Source organism: Hyla sarda, chromosome 5 (genome assembly GCF_029499605.1).
Source record: "Hyla sarda isolate aHylSar1 chromosome 5, aHylSar1.hap1, whole genome shotgun sequence".
NCBI lineage: Eukaryota > Metazoa > Chordata > Amphibia > Anura > Hylidae > Hyla > Hyla sarda.
This window is the reverse complement of record NC_079193.1, coordinates 22194088-22215114: the sequence shown is the minus strand read 5'-3', so window position 1 is coordinate 22215114 and position 21027 is coordinate 22194088. Positions and strand designations below refer to the sequence as shown.

Here is a 21027-nt window from a genome sequence, read left to right as displayed (position 1 = left end):
CGCCAAGCTGTGACTTACAATAAACAGAGATACAAAAAGGGAGGGTGGGAGGGCAAAACTCCGGGTCCTGGGCAGATTGAGGGGGGAAGGGAGGCACCACAGCTATAAATACCCAGGGGAGGGCCCCTGAAAGCCTGGGAAACTATTAAACCCCTGATTGGTGCACTCCTTCCCCCCACCCATGGGACATACCACTATAGTTACCAACAAGTTTTTACAGGCGGGGGAGGGGGCTAAAAACCTTGCCTGTATATTTCTTAACTCCTTAACTGCTCACCAGTCAGGGGGCAAGCTAGTTATGCACAGCTTGCCCCTCCACCTCCGGAGGTCCACAGTTTGGAGACCTATAGCCTTTTTGTGAAGGATAGGTCATTAAATGGGCACTGTCAGATTCAAAAACTTTTTATATGTTTATACCAGGGTCCCTCCAGCTGTTGCAAAATTACAACTCCCAGCATGGCCAGACAGCCGTTGGCCCCCGCGACTCCTGCGGTCAGACATCTTATCCCCTATCCTTTGGATAGGGGATAAGATGTCTTAGGGCCGGAGTACCCCTTTTGTGGTGTTTCCAAAACGGAGCCTCCAGCTGTTGCAAAACAACAACTCCCAGCATTTCCGGACAGCCACTGACTGTCCAGGCATGCTGGGAATTTAGCAACAGCTGGAGGAACCCTGTTTGGGAATCACTAGCGTAGATACCCCTATGTTCACCCCTATGCAATCCCTAATTTAGTCCTCAAATGCGCATGGAGCTCTCTCACTTCGGAGCCCTGTCGTATTTCAAGGAAACAGTTTAGGGCCACTTATGGGGTATCTCCGTACTCGGGAGCAATTGCACTACAAATTTTGGGGTCTTTTTCTCCTTTTACCCCTTATGAAAAGGAAAAGTTGGGGCTACACCAGCCTGTTAGTGTAAAAAAATTAAAAAATTTACACTGCTGGTGTTGCCCCATACTTTTTACTTTCACAAGCGTTAAAAGGAAAAAAAGACCCCCAAAATTTGTAACGCAATTTCTCCTGAGTACAGAAATACCCCATATGTAGGCGTAAAATGCTCTGCGGGCGCACAACAAGGCTCAGGAGTGAGAGCACACTATGTACATTTGAGACCTAAATTGGTGATTTGCACAGGCGTGGACGATTTTACAGCGGTTCTGACATAAACGCAAAAAAATAAATACCCACATGTGACCCCATTTTGGAAACTACAACCCTCACGTAATGTAATAAGGGGTACAGTGAGCATTTACGCCCCACAGGGGTCTGGCAGATTTTTGGAACAGTGGTCTGTGAAAATGAAAAATGTCATTTTTCATTTGCACAGCCCACTGTTCCAACGATCTGTCAAACGCCAGTGGGGTATAAATACTCACTGCACCCCTTATTAAATTCTGTGAGGGGTGTAGTTTCCAAAATAGGGTCACATATAGGGGTGTCCACTGTTCTGGCACCTCAGGGGGGCTTTGTAAACGCACATGGCCCCTGACTTCCATTCCAAACAATTTTTTTCCCAAAAGCTCAATGGCGCTCCTCCTCTTCTGAGCATTGTAGTGCGCCAGCAGAGCATTTTACGTCCTAACATGGGATATTTCCATACTCAGAAGAGATGGGGTTACAAATTTTGGGGGTCATTTTCTCCTATTATCCCTTGTAAAAAAAAATAATTTGAGGGAAAACCAGCATTTTTTTGAAAAAAAAAAAATCATTTTCACATCCAACTTTAACGAAAAGTCGTCAAACACCTTGTTACGTGCCTTGAGGGGGTGTAGTTTCCAAAATAGTATGCTATGTGGGGTTTTCTTTTGCTGTTCTGGCACCATAGGGGCTTCCAAAATGTGACATGCCCCCCAAAAACCATTTCAGAAAAACTCACTCTCCAAAATCCCACTGTCGCTCCATCCCTTTTGAGCCCTCTACTGCGCCCGCCGAACACTTGACATACACATATGAGGTATTTTCTTACTCAAGAGAAATTGGGTTACACATTTTAGGAAGATTTCTCTCCTTTTACCCCTTGTAAAAATTCAAGAACATGCGAGTGTAAAAAATTAAGATTTTTAATTTTCTCCTTCAATTTGCTGCTATTCCTGTGAAACACCTAAAGGGTTAACAAACCTTTTGAATGTCATTTTGAATACTTTGAGGGGTGCAGTTTTTATAATGGGGTCATTTGTGGGGTATTTCTAATAAGAAGGCCCTTCAAATCCACTTTAAAACAGAACTGGTCCCTGAAAAATTTAGATTTTGAAAATTTTGTGAAAAATTTGAAAATTGCTGCTGAACTTTGAAGCCTTCTGATGTCTTCCAAAAGTAAAAACATGTCAACTTTATGATGCAAACATAAAGTGGACATATTGTATATGTGAATCAATATATAATTAATTTGGAATATTCATTTTCCTTATAAGCAGAGAGCTTCAAAGTTAAAAAAATGCAACATTTTCAATTTTTTCATAAAATTTTGGAATTTTTCACCAAGAAATGATGCAAGTATCGACAAAATTTTACCACTAACATAAAGTAGAATATGTCACGAAAAAACTATCTCGGAATCAGAATGAAAAGTAAAAGCATTCCAGAGTTATTAATGCTTACAGTGACAGTGGTCAGATGTGCAAAAAACGGCCGTGTCCTACAGTGAAAATTGGCTGGGTCCTTAAAGGGTTAAAGTAAATGGAGTCACGGGATGATCCGGCCAGGGTACGGGAGCGCCCGGTTTTCCCCTCCCCCAGCCGGATCCGGCACCCGTATGTAAAAAACGAGGTGTGAATGCAGCCTAAGTTAAGATTTTCATAGAGCACAGTACCTTTTTTTGGCCTCTAGATGGCAGTGATACTGCGGCAGTAGACTCAGCAAATTATATCATACGAATCATTACAGCAATAGACCTGAAGCCAAAAACAACCTGAAGGGAAAAAAATGACAAAAATGAGATCGTCCACTCACCAATGGCCTTCTTGACTCCTGTGTGATATAATAATAATAATGGTTCCCTGTCTGACAACGCTTTCTAGTAAAAGAAATATCTTTAAAATCACGAAAATAAATGTCTTCAGCGCTGCGGCTGTATCTGGTCCATACTATTAAGATGAGTCATGAGATAATAGGCAACCTGAATCCAGCAGAAATGACAGCGATCCCGTATGTACAACAAACAGATGGCGCCCAAATTCACGGACGGGCGGTATAATTAGGGAATGGGCTCATTTACATCTCAGAGCTGTCAGGGTATATAATCACCCCTATTAATGCATCAGAAATAATAGGGCGCGCTCAGTGGAAACAGATGCTTGTCCTGGAGCCGAAAAAGTGGCGCCATTAGGGGGACCCCTTATTCTACAACATCTCACTGCTGGTTTCGCTGGCTGCAAAATGGTCCAACTCCAAACTCCTGGCACCAAAGTGAAATTTTAATTTGTAACTAGCAGCCCCAACCCCCCCCATGCTATGGCTACAAGACCTGGGCCATTGGTTTTGCCCCCTCGTGGCATGTCTATGCGAGGGGGCGTGGCGGCTGTCAGATGTCCTTTAGTCACGTCATAAAGGCCTGATATAAATGAATCTGTAATATCGCGGTATAACAGGGCAGATCGGCCGTTCAGGAGCCTGGGAAAGCTTGGTGACAGCACCGATGAAAAAAACTGTGATTGTGGCCATAGGAGTTGGCGCCTAACTTTTCCATATTCAAGTGAAGAGAGCAAAGTTCCATTACTTTTATCAGATGGTCATAAAGTTGTAATTTCCCTACAGGGCCCCCAGTGGAGAATTAAAGTATTGCACAATGTCAATGTTAAAGGGGTACTCCGGTGTAAAAAAAAAAAAAATGTAAATCAGATTAACAGATTTGTAAATTACTTCTATTTAAAAAAAAAATTCAGCTGCTGAATACCACAAAGGAAGTTCTTTTCTTTTTGAATTTCCTTTCTGTCTGACCACAGTGCTCTCTGCTGACACCTCTGTCTGTCTCAGGAAGTGTCCAGAGCAGTAGAGGTTTGCTATGGGGATTTGCTCCTACTCTGGACAGTTCCTGAGACAGACAGAGGTGTCAGCAAAGAGCGGTGTGGTCAGACAGTGTCCTGTTCTCGAGTTTCTGTGTGTTGGCCGCCAACACACAGGAACTCGAGAACAGGACACTCTAAAATTATGCCTTGCCATGACTAAGGGAATTATTAACCGAAACACGTAGGCTTACGCTCTGTTCTGTTCTATGTACCTGTTTTTACGCCAATAAACTCTATTGCAACGGATACTGTGTGCTGGACATTCTACCTCTTCTCTAAAATTATTGTTCTGGACCTGAGGAAGGCGTGAGAACACGCCGAAACGCGTTGTCCAGTTGCTACTATTTTATGTGTCAATAGAAAGAATCCTGCGTATCTATTGGCACCTTGACGTATTTTCACGACCACAGTAGCACTTGGAAGACAGAACCCCCGCATTTTCTGTGCTTCCACTTCTTTTATTGTCATTACCGTACCCCTTTTTTGGGCGACGGACAAGGGGTTTACCAAGCAGCAGGCTGTAACATCCCACCACAAATCGTGACCCCCCCCCCCCCCCCGACAGAGTCGTGTCCAATCCGACGCACAGCTCCTAGAGGTCAGTACCACCGCATAGGTGTGGTGGTGGGCTTTCTCCACTTCTCTTCTCTTTTGACGTTCAAGAACCAACCGACTACGCCAGAGAGCGCCCCTCATTTTTTCCCCCTGTTTTTTTCCCTCCTTCTCTCTCAGACAGAAAAGAGCGGAACTTCCTGTAGAGCATACAGCAGCTGAGAAGTACTGGAAGGGTTAAGATTTTTAAATAGAAGTAATTTACAAATCTGTTTAACTTTCTGGCATCGTTTTAAAAAATGTTTTTGTTTTTCACCGGAGTACCCCTTTAATCATTGAGATGCTTGGGTAAAGTACAAAAGTACATATGGTCTAGAACAGGGCGTCTCCAGTTGTTGCAAAACTACAACTCCCAGCATGCCCGGACAGCCGTTGGCTGTCCGGGCATGCTGGGACTTGTAGTTTTGCAACAGCTGCAGGTGCAGGTTTCCACGGTCATCCACCATTTTTGTGTTGACATAAGTCAAATGCATGAAGATAGTAACCAGAGTTGTAACCCTTCAAGGCCTGGACGGGGGCCAGACTGACCTCATTGATATTTACCTTCATGTGCTGGAATCTTTTTCGAGACATCGTCCCCGGTGCTGCACCCATATAACGTCACTCCTAAAGCATGCAGGTATTTTTTGAATAGCGGGGCTGTGTTGGTCAGATGTAGCAGTGTTGAGTTTGTCGCTTGATTCCAGACACCGGCTAAAGAGGAAAAAACGGACCAAACGGCAGAAGCCGTGTGAGCTCCAGGTGTGTGGATGTCAAGTCTGACGTGGAGGAGCGCCGGGGTGACGTCAGGGTAGCGGGCCGGAATGCAGATGTCTGACGCTCGGGGACCTTCTGGTGCTGGGTTCGGTGAGTCAGTTACATCGCAAAGATACAAAGATATAGAGCTGGACTGAGATCGACTCGAAGCGCCCAAAGATGTCCGAGCGTCAGATGTCAGAAGAGGCCTACACAGGAGCGCGGCAGAGGTAGGTGAGTGGTGTGCTGATACCCCTAGGGGCAAAATGTGTGCTGCGTAAAGGAACACTTAACTGGCACTATTATGGGGGCAATGCGGTTGTCATTGTTATGGGGGGCAATGTGGTTTTCATTGTTATCGGGGGCACTGTGGTTGTCATTGTTATCGGGGGCACTGTGGTTGTCATTGTTATCGGGGGCACTGTGGTTGTCATTGTTATGGGGGGCACTGTGGTTGTCATTGTTATGGGGGGCACTGTGGTTGTAATTGTTATCGGGGGCACTGTGGTTGTCATTGTTATGGGGGGCAATGTGGTTGTCATTGTTATGGGGGGCACTGTGGTTGTCATTGCTATGGGGGGCACTGTGGTTGTCATTGTTATGGGGGGCACTGTGGTTGTCATTGTTATGGGGGGCACTGTGGTTGTAATTGTTATCGGGGGCACTGTGGTTGTCATTGTTATGGGAGGCAATGTGGTTGCCATTGTTATCGGGGGCACTGTGGTTGTCATTGTTATGGGGGGCACTGTGGTTGTCATTGCTATGGGGGGCACTGTGGTTGTCATTGTTATCGGGGGCACTGTGGTTGTCATTGTTTTCGGGGGCACTGTGGTTGTCATTGTTATGGAGGGCACTGTGGCTGTCACTGTTATTGGAACATGGTTATTGTTACTGGTATCAGGGAACTCTAGTTGTCACTGTTATGGGGCGCTGTGGCCATCACTGTTATGGGGCATTGGGAATGTCACTGGTATAGGACGGGTTATGATGTTGGGATATGAGGACAAGATATGAGGATGGGATAGGGAAATGAGATATGAGGACGGGATATGAGGTCAGGATATGAGGTTGGGATATGAGGACAGGATATGGAGATGAGATACAGTATGAGGACAGGATATGAGGTCGGGAGGTGAGAATAGAATAGGGAGATGAGATATAGGGACGGGATATGTGATCAGGATGAGGACGGAATATCAAGACAAGATATGAGGACGGAATATGAGGTTGGGATATGATGACAGGATATAAGGAGAGGATATGGAGATGAGATATGAGGACAGGATATAAGGATAGGATATGGAGATGAGATATGAGGACAGGATATAAGGACAGGATATGGAGATGAGATATGAGGACAGGATATAAGGATAGGATATGGAGATGAGATATGAGGACAGAATATAAGGATAGGATATGGAGATGAGATATGAGGACAGGATTTTAGGTCAGGATATGAGGATGGGATATGAGGTCAGAATATGAGGACGGGATATAAGGATAGGATATGGAGATGAGATATGAGGAAGGGATATGAGGTAAGGATATGAGGACAGGATATGAGGACGGGATATGATGACAGGATATGAAGATTTGATATGAGGACAAGATATGAGGTCAGGATGTGAGGAGGGAATATGGAGATGAGATATAAGGACAGGATATGAGATTAGGATTTGAGGACGGATATGAGGGAAGGATATGAGGACGGAATATGGAGATGAGATATAAGGACGGATATCATGGCAGGATATGATGATAGGATATGAAGATGAGATATGAGGACAGCATATGATATGAGGACGGCATATGAGGTCAGGATATGAGGACAAGATATGAGGACGGGATATGAGGATGGGATAGGAAGATGAGATATGAGGACAGGATATGAGGTCAGGATATGAGGATGGAATAATGAGATGAGATATGAGGATGAGATATTAGAACGGGATATGAGGTTGGGATATGATGACAGGATATAAGGACAGGATATGAGGACGAGAACATTATATTTGCTTTTCCTTTCCCAAAAGGTTTAGGTAGAAGACCAGGCAATGCCGTGTACTCTGCTCGTCTCCTATAGACAAGGCTCATCAGATTTTATGCAGGATCCCTTTGGGGTTATGTAAGACGCACACTCCAAGCCTTGTGATTCTGACTATAAAAACTAATGGAAGAAGATTTGTTCAGAATGGTAATATCATTAGGGAGTAACTGCGTCATGTTATCGTCCTCCACCCCTGCAGCAGCTGCCTGCAAGAACAAGAAGCAGAAGTTTCCTCTGTGCTGCTGTGAATATTCCACTGTACAACTAAGGGCCCATTCACACTACATATTTGCCAAGCAGAATTCTGCTCCGGAGTTCTTCTGCAGAAAATACGGTGCAGCAGCCTTTCATTGCTTTCAATGGGATTCTGTCCACACTGCGCCACAGAAATTCCAGCCCCCAGACTCCACTGAAAGAATGAACATGTTAATCTCTTCTGTGGAATGCGCTCAGAAATGCATTACATTGATCTATGAAATCTGGGCTCGATTGCTAAGGGCTGCCTAAGTGAGCCCTAAGCAATAACAGAGCCAGGGAAGATGCCGAGGAGCAGGTAAGACCTCGAGCTCCCCTAGCAACCCATAGCCCCCCCATGATTACATTGCAGGGGGCTATGGGACTAATAGACACCAGGGAATAGTGGCATTTAGTGTATCTGTATAGATCACGGTATTTAACCAGTTAAATGACGCACCTCGGCGCGATCGCCGAAGTCTGTCATTACCGGCAGATGTCAGCTGCTGATAGCAGTGGACATCTCCTCGTCATAACGCTGACCCGACCCGTGGGCCCCAGTCATGGCCACCCAGAAAAGTACCTACTTCTGAGGAGCAACTAAAACACAAATCCGAAGGAGAAACACCTATACGCTTCAATTTAGCAGGGGTATAATACAGTCTAAGTACATATCTAGATTGAATCAACATATCTCTACTGCTAACTAAAGTAGAGTAATAAGAACCCTCCACCTCCTTCCATTGACGCTCAGTCAAGTCCTGGGATATCCACCACCCATTTATGATAAGCCTCCGAGAAAGGACTAGGCCCAAGGGAAGGAGAAAAGAGGAGTGAGTGTGGTACCTGTATATTGAGTTGGTAAGAGCTTCATATGAGCCCATAATCACTCCAGCCAAGGCAGTAGCAGAAATCTAAAGATCCAGGTCGATCCACCACGTTGCATAAACCAGCTGGGAAGCAAGAAAATAGTTATAGACACCAGGGGTGGCCAGGCCGCCATGCCTTTTAGGGGCCTGGAGGAGAGCCCAACCAAGTCTGGGAGGCTTACCATGCCAATAGAAGGATCCCAGAGCACCACATATCGTACTAAAATATTTCTTAGGAGGAATGAGAGGAGCTAAGTGGAATAGATAAAGAAACTTTGGAAGGTAAATCATTTTAAATATATTAATCCTGCCAGCTAGGGACAAGGGGAGCGAGGACCAGGCTTTCAACCAGTCAGGGAAGACTTAGCCCAGTTGACCCGTAAGTCCGAAATCAAGACAAACTGGTCAAGTAGGTCAATTGAAGACAGAAGAGAAGCCTCCGCATCCGCCAAATACACTAAAGTATCATCAGCATATAAGGATATATAAGCCCGACACCAGCCTCCTCACCATCGGGACCCGAAGACAACCGTGCCAGGAGCCGCCCGCGCTGTTCACAGACACCGGAATTCGCCCAGGACACCACTGGTGGACCGCGCAGCACTGGGGACCCCAGTGATGCCAACATCAGCCAGGCAGGGCAAGTATACAGGGTAATTTAAGTAGGAGATGCGGGAGCCCTCACTCTATGCGGCCGCTCGCTCCAGCCAGCAGTGAGCATGTTCTGATGGAAACTTCTGTGACTGAGTAAGGCTTTCTGCTGCCTTATCTAATGAAACCTTACCAGCTTTCTGCTGCCTTATCTAATGAAACCAGCACCCCATTCCCATTACTGGTCTCGTCCCGATCAGAAAAGAGGGGAGAGACGGGAAGGATTTCTGCATACAAGCCAGACACCTAAGCCGATATGGAAGATCTGTGCACTATGGCTAATGACATTATATTAGTAAGTTACTTTATTATACTTTTTGACAATATACACAGGTTGTTTCTTTATGGGTTTCTCCTATTCATATAACATTTCATATCATTCCTCGTGGGACCATCAATGGTCAGTGAATCTATCGCGCTGTATAAAAACCGTAGTAAACCTCAACAATTCCCTCTTTCCATCAAGCAATTCATCAGGAGGTTAGTGCTGCATGAATAATTCATATTAACATTCTATTATATTCATATCTTCAGCCTCAAACCCAAAACTGGAAGAAGGACTCTGGAATCTGAAGAAGCTTGGTTCTTCCGGATGTTTATTTCACAAATATAGCTTTCATAATTCCAGGACAAAGACTTTGATGGCGGCAGATAAATGCGTTTTGAATCTGACATGAGGATTAACCACCATTACGGAGGGATTTCGGGGGATTATCTGCTTTCTGAAACAATATGTGAGGCGGGGATCTCCTCTTTACCCAGAGCCACCACCAGTCTGGTCCTTGTAACCGGTAAAATATGTCATTTCCACTAATCTCCCATTAGGGCACTGGTCTCAAACTGGGGCCCTCCAGATATTGCAAAACTTCAACTCCCAGCATGCCCGGACAGCCAACGGCTGTCCGGGCATGCTGGGAGTTGGAGTTTTGCAACAGTGGCCTCCAACCTGTGGCTCCCCCGCTGATGTATAAATACAACTCCCATCATGCCCTGATAGACCATGTTGACCTCTGTATCTTTGCCCACCAGAGGAAAAAATTCTGAGGGCCCCCAATATCTACAGCCCCCGTACATAGGTTTTCTTGTACAGTATACTTACTTTGGGAATTATGGAACACAACCCCTATAGGTAACTCAACCAAAAATCTGTTTATTTGTTTTAGGTGGAGTTACCCTTTAAATCATAGTGGTGTGCAACCTATGACCACCAGGGGGTACCATTGTCCCTTAACAGCTGTATGAGACTTTTAACCTAAACCAGATCAGGAGTTGTGATGTTTAAAGGAGTACAACGGGATATAAAAACGTATCCCCTATCCTAAGTTATAGATTTCCCATACGGGGCGCCGGCTTTCCGCCCAAATGGCGCATGTCGAACACTGCACCTTTTTAAAAAATTATTTATATAGAGATCTTGCCCCTCTTTACCTCATTTTTATGAAATGTAATAAAGGGGGTTCTCTTAGAACAGGCATTGATGATATATTGCTAGGATATATTTTAAAGGGGGTATTCCAGTATCAGAAAATTGTATTTAAAGGGGTTATCCAGGAAAAAACTTTCTTTTATATATATCAATTGGCTCCAGAAAGTTAGACAGATTTGTAAATTACTCCTATTAAAAAATCTAAATTCTTTCAGTAATTAGGAGCTGCGGAAGTTGAGTTGTTCTTTTCTGTTTATGTTCTCTATGATGACACGTGTCTCGGGAACTGTCCAGAGTAGAAGCAAATCCCCATAGCAAACCTCTTCTACTCTGTGCAGTTCCCGAGACAAGCAGAGATGTCAGCGGAGAGCACTGTTGCCAGACAGAAAAGAACAACTCAACTTCAGCAGCTGATAATTATTAGAAGGATTAAGATTTTTTAATAGAAGTAATTTACAAATCTGTTTAGCTTTCTGGAGCCAATTGATGTATACATTTTTTTCCCTTGAATACCCCTTTTAATTGGATTATCACTTCAATATATATAACTTAAAGGACATCTGCAGCAAAATACAACTTATCCCCTATCCACGGGATAGGACATGAGTGTCCCAGTAGTCGGACCCCCCGCGATCTCCCAAACGGGGCCCAGCATTGCCGCTCTATGAGAGCAGCTAATGCGTGTAGTGTCAACCTCTCTGAGGTGGACGGTACACCCCCTCCACATACAGTTCGGCACAAATGCTGCCTCCCCGCTGTCCCCAATTCCTCAAAATTTAGAGACAGAACTTTAAATTTTGTGGAATGCTGAATTTTTGTGGTGGAATTGCTGCTGCAGAAATTCCGCTGTGCAGATGAGACAGCGGAATCTCATTGAAATAAATGGGCAGTAAATTTCAGCTGAATTTTTGGCAAAAGTCTTCTGCGGAATTCTGCACGGAAATTCCGCCATGTGGCCATGGCCTGAGGGCTTATGCACACTAAGGCTATGTTCAGACAAGGGAATGTCTGCACGAAAAATCTCTGTGTGGACATTCAGCAGACAATGGAGCGCCCACAGAAAATGCTGGCGCTAGGAACGCTCGGAAATGCACCACTTGGTAGACAGCAATGCATTTCCATGCAGATTCCGCAGTATATAAATAAAATAATAATAATTATTATTATGAAAAGACACGTTTATTCTTTCTGAGGATTCTGGAATCAGGATTTCCGCAGCAGAAACATCTGCTGCGGAAATTCTGCCAAGTGTAGAATTTTACAGGGGATATATTCGGCAGAAAGCAAAGACCCATTGACTAATTCCACTACCATGTTCATTCTTTGGGCGGAATTCGGATCCAGGCCGAAAGTTCTGCTACGGATCTTCTGTAGTGTGCACTGAGCAGCAGAATACTATTGAGATCCATTGGATTCTACTGAAAGCGAATTCTGCTCTGAAATAATTCCGGGTAGAATATATGTAGTGTATCTCCTATTCACATGGCGGAATTCTGCCTCAAATGAAAGCTTAAAGGGGTACTCCACTGGGAAATTTATTTTTTTTTAAATCAACTGGTGCCAGAAAGTTAAACAGATTTGCAAATTACTTCTATTTAAAAATCTTAATCCTTCCAATACTTATCAGCTTCTGTATGCTCCACAGGAAGTTCTTTTCTTTTCGAATTTCCTTTCTGTCTGACCACAGTGCTCTCTGCTGACACCTCTGTCCATGTCAGGAACTGTCCAGAGTAGGAGCAAATCCCCATAGCAAACCTCTCCTCCTCTGGACAGTTCCTAAAATGGACAGAGGTGTCAGCAGAGAACACTGTAGTCAGACAAGAAAGGAAATTCAAAAAGAAAAGAACATACAACAGCTGATAAGTACTGGAAGGATTACGATTTTTTAAGAGAAATCATTTACAAAGCTGTTTAACTTTCTGGCACCAGTTGATTTAAAAAAATAATAATGTTTTCCAGGGGAGTACCCCTTTAAAGGACAACTGCAGCGGCATTACACTTATCCCCTATCCACAGGATAGGGGATAAGTGTTTGATCGCGGGGGGTCCGACCGCTGGGACCCCCCCCCCCCCCCCGATCTCCCTAACGGGGTGCCGCCATAAGCGCTCGTGGTGACGTAGCGTCGACCTAGAGGTCGACGGTGACGCCCCGTCTCCTCCCCGTCCCCATACAGTTCTATGGGGGATGCGGGGAGGAACGAATGCTGCCTCCCGGCCTCTCCCATAGAGATGTATGGAGATGGCCCCCTGCACGGGAGAGCCGCGTCCCCGTACAGGAGATCGCCGGGGGCCCCAGCGTTTGGACCCCCCCGCGATCAAACACTTATCCCCTATCTTGAGGATAGGGGATAAGTGTTTGTAACGCTGCAGATGTCCTTTAATACACTTCTATGGGATTCCGCACTCCCATTGACACTTCTGAAATTCCACTTGCGGAATTCCGCTAGCGGAATTCCGCAAGCGGAATTTCAGAAGTGTCAATGGGAGTGCGGAATCCCATAGAAGTGTATTGGGCTTTCATTTGAGGTGGAATTCTGCCGTTTCAATAGGCCCTTAGGCTAGGTTCACACTGCAGAATTTCTGCCAGAGAATGAGCAGGCGGCACTAGGACCATCACCGAGCACACTGCATTGAGGCTCCCATAGACTGCAATGCATTTCTGGGTGGATCTTTTGGGAGATCTGCTCAGAAATGCATTGCCATCTATGGGGCCGGCAATGTAGTCCACGCGGTCCTAGTGCTGCCAACTCGATCTCCGGCAGAAATTAGGCCCAGAAATTCCACAGTGTGAACCTAGCCTAATAGTCTCGCAGTATATAGGTAAACCTACAGTGTTTTGCCTATATGACGAATCTTTACTACTCTTTCCTGGGCACACCCCAAAGACTTCATAGCGTGTACCCATTGTCAGACTCCTGTATTGTGAGTTAATCATTACATACTCACCAGATTAATGAAGAAATGTTATTCCCGCTGCAATACCTCATGTCTTCTGTTATCATTTCTCTGTCAGGCTGCATAGTTCCACCATTATATTACATTCAATGGACGACACTCACCAGGAACACATAAGATAAAACACTATATAGGGGGAGATTTATCAAAACCTGCGCAAAGGAAAAGTTGCCTAGTTGCCCATAGCAACCAATCAGATCGCTTCTTTCATTTTCCACAGGCCCTTTTGAAAATGAAAGAAGCGATCTGATTGGTTGCTATGGGCAACTGGGCAACTTTTACTCTGCACAGGTTTTGGTAAATCTCCCCCTATATAATGGGGGAGATTTATCAAAACCTGTGCAGAGGAAAAGTTGCCCAGTTGCCCATAGCAACCAATCAGATCGCTTCTTTCATTTTGCAGAGGCCTTGTTAAAAATGAAAGAAGCGATCTGATTGGTTGCTATGGGCAACTGGGCAACTTTTCCTTTGCACAGGTTTTGATAAATCTCCCACTTTATGCGTTGAATTATAAAGGTTTACCTGGTGAGTGCCAACCATTGGGTTTATTCCTTCAACCATTTCTGCATTGTATACTTGTTTACTATTTCATAGGCTGAACACGAGGGAGCTGAACGGTGTTTGATATTAGGGGAAGGCTAACTATTGTGTAAATGCGGGAGAGTGCCGGTCCATTCACACTTGTGGTGGCCCAGTACGGGAGTTGTGAAAGGTAAAGAAATCCCGGCACTCGCTAAATGCTTTTGCAAGTAGTAGCGTGTTTTAGTCACACGGTGCCAGTCACAGATATATTAATGCGTTTCGGCCAATGCCCTTCTCAGACTGACTATCAGTCTGAGAAAGGCATTGGTCGAAACGCGTTAACATATCTGTGGCTTGCACTGTGTGTTAAAACACGTTACTACCTGCAAAAGCATTTAGCGAGTGCCGGAATTTCTTTAACTTTCAAGTATCCAGCTTTCCGCGAGCACCGCCATACACCCGAGTGCCGACCCTTCCTGCTTTGTTCCAGTACGGGACGTGTTACCCCGTACCCTTGCTGCCCTGTCAGGCAGCCTCCTGCAGTGTCCCCTGGGCCTCCTCTGCACTTGTTTTATTGTCATTATGTGTTATCCCTGTGTTACATATGTAAAGGTGTTATGACTTTAAGAATGTTGTCATGTGATTGTTACCTATCAGCTATCAGTGACCAGGTGACTCAAGGGTGACCTATAGGTCCCCTGCAAGCCTCCCCTATAAAAGCCCTGGGAGGAAATAGCTCGCTCTCTTTCGGTCAAGTCGAGCCTAAGTGTGTGTCCAGAGTCATAGGAGGCCTCAAGTCCAGTCTACAACCACAAGCTACAAGTAACCACAGTCTCAGTATTGTCAGTCACCAGTCAAGTCAGTCATAGTCATCATTTGTCAAGTCAGCGTGGTCTGCATTAAATTGACCCCATCTACTAAAAGTCACAGGAAGCCCTTAAGGTCTCTGCGTCACTGGTCACCTTCGTGGGTCCTGGCTGAACTGTATAGACTTTTCCACCGGTCTAACCTCAGTAAAGCTACCATTGTCCGTAACTTGGCGTCAGAGTCATGATTGCCCCCCCCCTGTGCCTAGCCCAGGGTCCAGCGGTATACCTTCAGGTGGTATTGAGGATAAACCACGCCCTGGCGTCACGAATTCAAGGGGTTAATGCCATCTGCCTCTTGGGTAATTCCATCTGCCCTACATCACACCCTCTACCACACACTCTATTTGTTTGCTGGTTGCATTGAATTCCAGGAGAGCAGGGTCTTTGACTTTCTGTGAAGCTTGGGGGACTCAGTGACAAAGTTATAGCTCTGTAGCATTTCCCCTGAAATCAACTGTAATGACCCTGATTTACTATTGTCAACCCGACGTGTTTTGTCTCGTTGTGCGCCAGAATTTGTGCCAGAATTGAAAACCCCGGCAAACTCTCCATTTTACTGAGGAAATTCGAAAAGGGGGGTGTGGTCATCTGGAAACAGGGGCATGGCCACCGAAAAGGGGCATGTCCCCGACATTTTCACAAAAAATGACATATTTACTAAAGTTTCCACAGAAAATTTAGTGTTTTTTAAGCTGAGGAAAACCCTACAGATCAAAGCATGTGTAAAAATAAGCAAAATGTAGGGAAAAGTACACAATGTAGGGAAACCTTAGCAAATACCGTGGAAAAAAAATTGTAGGGAATCAAAACCCACAAAGAAAACTACACAACACTCTTAGTAAATCAGGGCCAATGTGTTTTTTTTTTTTTGCTTTAAATGGGCACTGTCATATTCAAAAACTTTTTTTATGTTGTATATCTTGGCAACTCATTAACCTTTCTAATATTCTTTATAAGAGAATTTTATTTCCTCTTTTTTAGAAATCAGAGCTTATAAGAAAAGACCACTAGGGGGTCTCCATACCATCCAGAACATTATCCTGTCTGACTGCAGCAGCATCTTTGTCCCAGCTGAAGCACAGGCTGGAACAGTAATTTAGAGGAAGGACTAGCACTCCTCTGTACTCACTCCTGTCCTATCAGACTGTAGCATGAAAACAGACAAGAGGGGGTTACAGAGCAGCCTGTAGCGATTGGAGGAAGAGACCCAGCACTGCACAGCAGACTCAGGGAGGAAGATGAGTCATGCAGAGTGAGGACACACCTCCTCCAAAACACAGAATGACAAACCAAGTGAGCAAAAGACCCAAAGTATTCGTGAAAGAAATATAGGTGCTAGACACTTAAACATTTTATATACCGGATCATGATTAGGTACTGAGTAACATATAACAGTAAAAGAAGTGAACAGTAGTTTAGCAGACTAGATTCCAGATTAAGGGTCCTTTCACACAGGCGTATATTGCTGCAGATTTTGGTGCAGTGTTTCTGCTTCTTATGTTTTTGCTGTTTGGTCAATGATAAAATAAGCAGCAGAAAATCTGCAACAAAATATGCCTGTGTGAACGGACCCCTAAAGAAATTTCTCCATGTAAAATAAGATTCTGCAGGCTGCGAGCCATGTTTGCCGCTGCAGTTTGTTGACGGAAGCCTTAAAGGGGTACTTCACTACCGCAGCGTCCAGAACATTGCGGGGGTCATGATGTCATGGTCACGCCCCTCAATGCAAGTCAATGGGAGGGGGTGTGGCAACCGCCACGCCCCCTCCCATTGGCTTGCATTGAGGGGGCGTGGCGTCATGAGAGGCATGGCCGTGACATCGCAACCCCCCCAAACCCAGCTGGTGCATGTTCCAAACGCTGGTGCAGTGGAGTACCCCTTTAAGAATGAACACTAAGTTATTTGACGGTGACTGCGCTGGACCGGGATTAAAGGGGTACTCCGGTGGAAAACTTTTTTTTTAAACCAACTGGTGCCAGAAAGTTAAACAGATTTGTAAATTACTTCTATTAAAAAAATCTTAATCCTTCCAGTACTTATCAGCTGCTGAATACTACAGAGGAAATTCTTTTCATTTTGGAACACAGAGCTCTCTGCTGACATCACGAGCACAGTGCTCTCTGCTGACATCTCTGTCCATTTTAAGAACTGTCCAGAAAATCCCCATGGAAAACATATGCTGCTCTGGACAGTTTCTAAAATGGGCAGAGATGTCAGCAGAGAGCAATGTAGTCATGGTGTCAGCAGAGAGCTCTGTGTTACAAAAAGAAAAGAATTTCCTCTGTAGTATTCAGCAGCTAATAAGTACTGGAAGGATTAAGATTTTTTAATAGAAGTTATTTACAAATATGTTTAACTTTCTGGCACCAGTTGATTTAAAAAAAAAAAAAAAGTTTTCCACCGGAGTGCCCCTTTAAAGGAACTTTTTGTTACAATTTCCTCTTTGTTCAGATGCCCTATTACATCAGCACAAGGCCCAGAAAGTGCTGCCATGCTGAGTATGAAAAAAGTTACAGTCAGGGACATAAGAGAACGCTCACATTTCAATCAAAGAATATAAAGTAACTATTGTGACCGTGTCCCCGAAACATCATAAATATTCATCGACTTATCTCTCGAAAGCTGTAAAGTTTGCGGTGAAGCCGCCTTCCAGCTTGTGACTGCAGATGTATCGGATTGCTGCGCGGTACAGGGATGACCTGCCGCCCTTCAGAAGAAGCCTGGTGCCCAGGGTGAGGCTGCCCTATCCTGCTTTATAAGCAGCTTCACTGCGCTCTCTGATCTCTCCTGCCTTTGATTCTGGCTTTTTTTTCCGCAAGTGTTAATAGGCGCTAACAATATCTTCCCCTTTGTAAGCAGAATAGCAGATGTCTCCTGATATTGTTCTCTCCCTCCATAAACATGCGGATCCCAAAGGCCCTTCAGATGCAGGAATTCCGCCTTTTTTAAAGGAGTAGTGCAGTGAAAAATGACTTATCCCCTTATCCTATTATAGATCACAGGGGTCCGAGCCCTGGGACCCCCTTGGCGATCTCCTATATGGGGCCCCGGCAGTCTGTTAGAAGTGGCCGTTCCGACCCCCTGCGGCCAACACACCCCTCCATGTATCTATATGGGATACATGGAGGGGGTGTGTCGGGGGGCGCTCCCTGCGGGGGTCAGCATGCCCCTGCCGGGGCCCCGTTCTGGAGATCATGGGGTACGAGAGCTGGGACCCCCGCGATCTATAACGTATCTGTGGTGACCTGGTCCTGTCCCTTTGTCTAAAGTCCCCTCAGCCAGAGTCCCTCCATGTCAATAGGGCTCTCCTGTAGGGCTAACCCCTAGTCGCCTCATATAAATGCTATTTAATGTATTTATATACCGTATTTTTTGCCATATAACATGCACTTTTTCTTCCCCAAAACTGGGGGGGAAAAATTGGTGCGTCTTATATGGTGAATACACACCTATCGCGGCGGTCCCTGCGGCCATCAACGGCCGGGACCCGCGACTAATACAGGACATCACCGATCGCGGTAATGCCCTGTACTAACCCTTCAGATGCGGCGATCAAAACTGACCGCCGCATCTGAAGCGAAAGTGACACTAACCCGGCTGCTCAGTTGGGCTGTTCGGGACCGCCGCGGTGAAATCGCGGCGTCCCGAACAGCTTACAGGACACCGGGAGGGACCTTACCTGCCTCCTCGGTGTCTGCTCCGTGCCGGGATCCCCTGCTTGGCCGGCGCTCTCCTTCGTTGTCATCACGTCGCCGCGCTCGCCGTCCCGTCATCCAATAGGAGCGGCGTGCGTAGCGACGTGATGACGGCGACGGAGAGCGTGGATCCCAGGGAAGAAGACGTCCGGAGTGTCGGGGACACCACGGGGACGCGGCAACAGCGATGGAGCGACATCCAGGGCAGCGGTGACGGGTCCGGAGCGGCGAGGACACGTGAGTATTACCTCCTATACGAGTGGTCTTCAACCTGCGGACCTCCAGATGTTGCAAAACTACAACTCCCAGCATGGGAGTTGTAGTTTTGCAACATCTGGAGGTCCGCAGGTTGAAGATCACTGTTGGGTTCAGAATCTTTTTTTTCTAGATTTTGCACCTTTAAAATTGGGTGCGTCTTATCTGCCGGTGCGTTCTATAGGGCGAAAAATACGGTATATATTTAATATGTTATATAGGAATACCTTCTGTATAGGACCTTAGAGATCACGTGCCTTTAATTAAATTGTATTATGGTTTAAGGACATTTGGGTCATGTGATACCCAGAGTTCACTGGGTCAGGACTGACAGGTTCTGCTGACCAATGAGCTTTATCCCACTCCCTTAATATATAAGGGGCTGCAGCAACTAAATTCTCTCTCTTGAGACCTGTACATGAAAGCAAGCACATCATCATCTCATCAGCATCAATTCAAGCTAGGCCTGAAGCCTAATACCTAGCAGCCACAAAACCGTGAGTTATCTAAGCTCAATCTACTGAATCCTGGGTGACTACTACAAATCCAAATCGAGTCCCAGCCAACCTGTGAGGAACCTGTACCCCGGTTCTCTCTCTCAAAGACTGTTATGTTCCACGCCGTTGCATAAAATATACGGTAAAGTTACTTCAAGTCTGCTTCATAAAATCTGCTGTGGACATTCCGTTATTTCTCCCTGCCGTTTGTGGGACGGTTGGCGGTAGAACTATTACATTGAGGAAACCTCACCCTGGCGTCACGACAATTAAAGGTTAACACCAATATACCCTACACTATCAGCGCAACACCCATGACCACCATATATCCCCTATCCTTTGGATGGGAATGTCTTTTTTCTCTACAGAATTCAATATTCAAACTACTTTATTTACTTTGTATCAGTTGAAAAGTTTTGATACTTTTTATGTTATCATTAGTCATTTTTCCTTTCTAAGGCGATGTTCACATGGCAGAATTTCCGAGCAGAATTCTGCAGGAAAATTCTGCTCGGGAATTCCACTGCAGCAGAGTTCCATTGATTTCAATGGGATTCTGCTGAACTGTGCACGAGGTGGAATTTTGGCGACAAAAATTCAGGGGTCCGCAGAAAGAATAGACATGTCTATTCTTTCTGCGGATTTCGCAAGAGAATACATTGCCATCTATGAGATGGCGCATCGCTTAGCGGGCCCAGCACCCGCCGGATTAGTCAAATGTACGGAACATTCCAAACATTTTCGGCTGTGTGAACATACACTCAGGGGTCAAGTTACTTTCACACTTTGGAATTTCCGAGCAAAATCAGGTGGTAAAATTCTGCTCAGAAACTCTGTTGCAGCAGAGTCCTATTGCTTTTAATGGGATTCTACTGCACCGTGCACACAGCAGAATTTCCCGATTGAAGTGTTCGCTGAAAGAATTGACATGTCAATTCTTTTCGCAGAATCCATTTGGAAATGCATTGGCGTTTATGCATTTCCAAGCTGCCCTTGCGCCAGTATTTTCCAGCCGGTACCCACTATTTACAGAATGTCCGCCTAGGTTTCCCAACATTCCACAAAATTTCTGCCATGGCCTTAAGAGGAACCTGATATCACTTACATTCTGCCTAAACCACAGGTCATCTTAATACCCCCATAACCTATGCTTATTTCTGGGCTTAGGGGTCCAGTGGGCGGTCCTAATCAGTGAGTGGTAGCACCTGCACATCTTGAGAAAGAGCTCCGTCTGAGCTCGAAACGCGTTGATTGCTGCTTATCACTGTATTTATGAATGATGAGAGAGTAAAAATTCTACTTTATTGGGAGAAGCGCCAGGACTAGAGAGATTTTTCTGATCCAATCACCAAGACCACCCACTGGACACTGAATTCTGTCAGCTATAATAGTATTATTATTATCATCATCATCATTATTGTTACTGGACTCTGAACTCTGTCAGCTATAATATCATTATTATTATTATTATTATTATTGTTAGGCTGCATTCACATCTCTTTTATGCAATACGGTTGCCGTATCTGGTTTCATTGAAAAAAACGTATCGAACCGTATTGCAAACCGTATATATATAGACATTTCATTGTAAACCGTATGCCAACCGTAGCATCAGGTTGTGTACGTTTTGCATCATTTACGGGTTTATACGGTTTTTAA

General features: G+C 45.2%; 2 protein-coding genes across 3 annotated transcripts in view; one reads left to right on the top strand and one right to left on the bottom strand.

Annotated features, from left to right (window-relative positions):
- Nucleotides 1-13669, bottom strand: part of SGCE (sarcoglycan epsilon) — a 117308-nt gene extending 103639 nt beyond the window's left edge. Inside the window, exons 1-2 of one of the 2 annotated variants that reach the window (XM_056518994.1) lie at nucleotides 13522-13669; nucleotides 2807-2905 (exon numbers count right to left, since the gene is read on the bottom strand). The gene's annotated coding sequence lies outside the window, so the exon portion shown is untranslated. The remainder of the gene's footprint in view (nucleotides 1-2806; nucleotides 2906-13521) is intronic. The other variant, XM_056518995.1, reaches the window with a different exon arrangement.
- A 3703-nt stretch (nucleotides 13670-17372) lies between these two features.
- Nucleotides 17373-21027, top strand: part of PPP1R9A (protein phosphatase 1 regulatory subunit 9A) — a 325401-nt gene continuing 321746 nt past the window's right edge. Inside the window, exon 1 of the mRNA XM_056518981.1 lies at nucleotides 17373-17653. The gene's annotated coding sequence lies outside the window, so the exon portion shown is untranslated. The remainder of the gene's footprint in view (nucleotides 17654-21027) is intronic.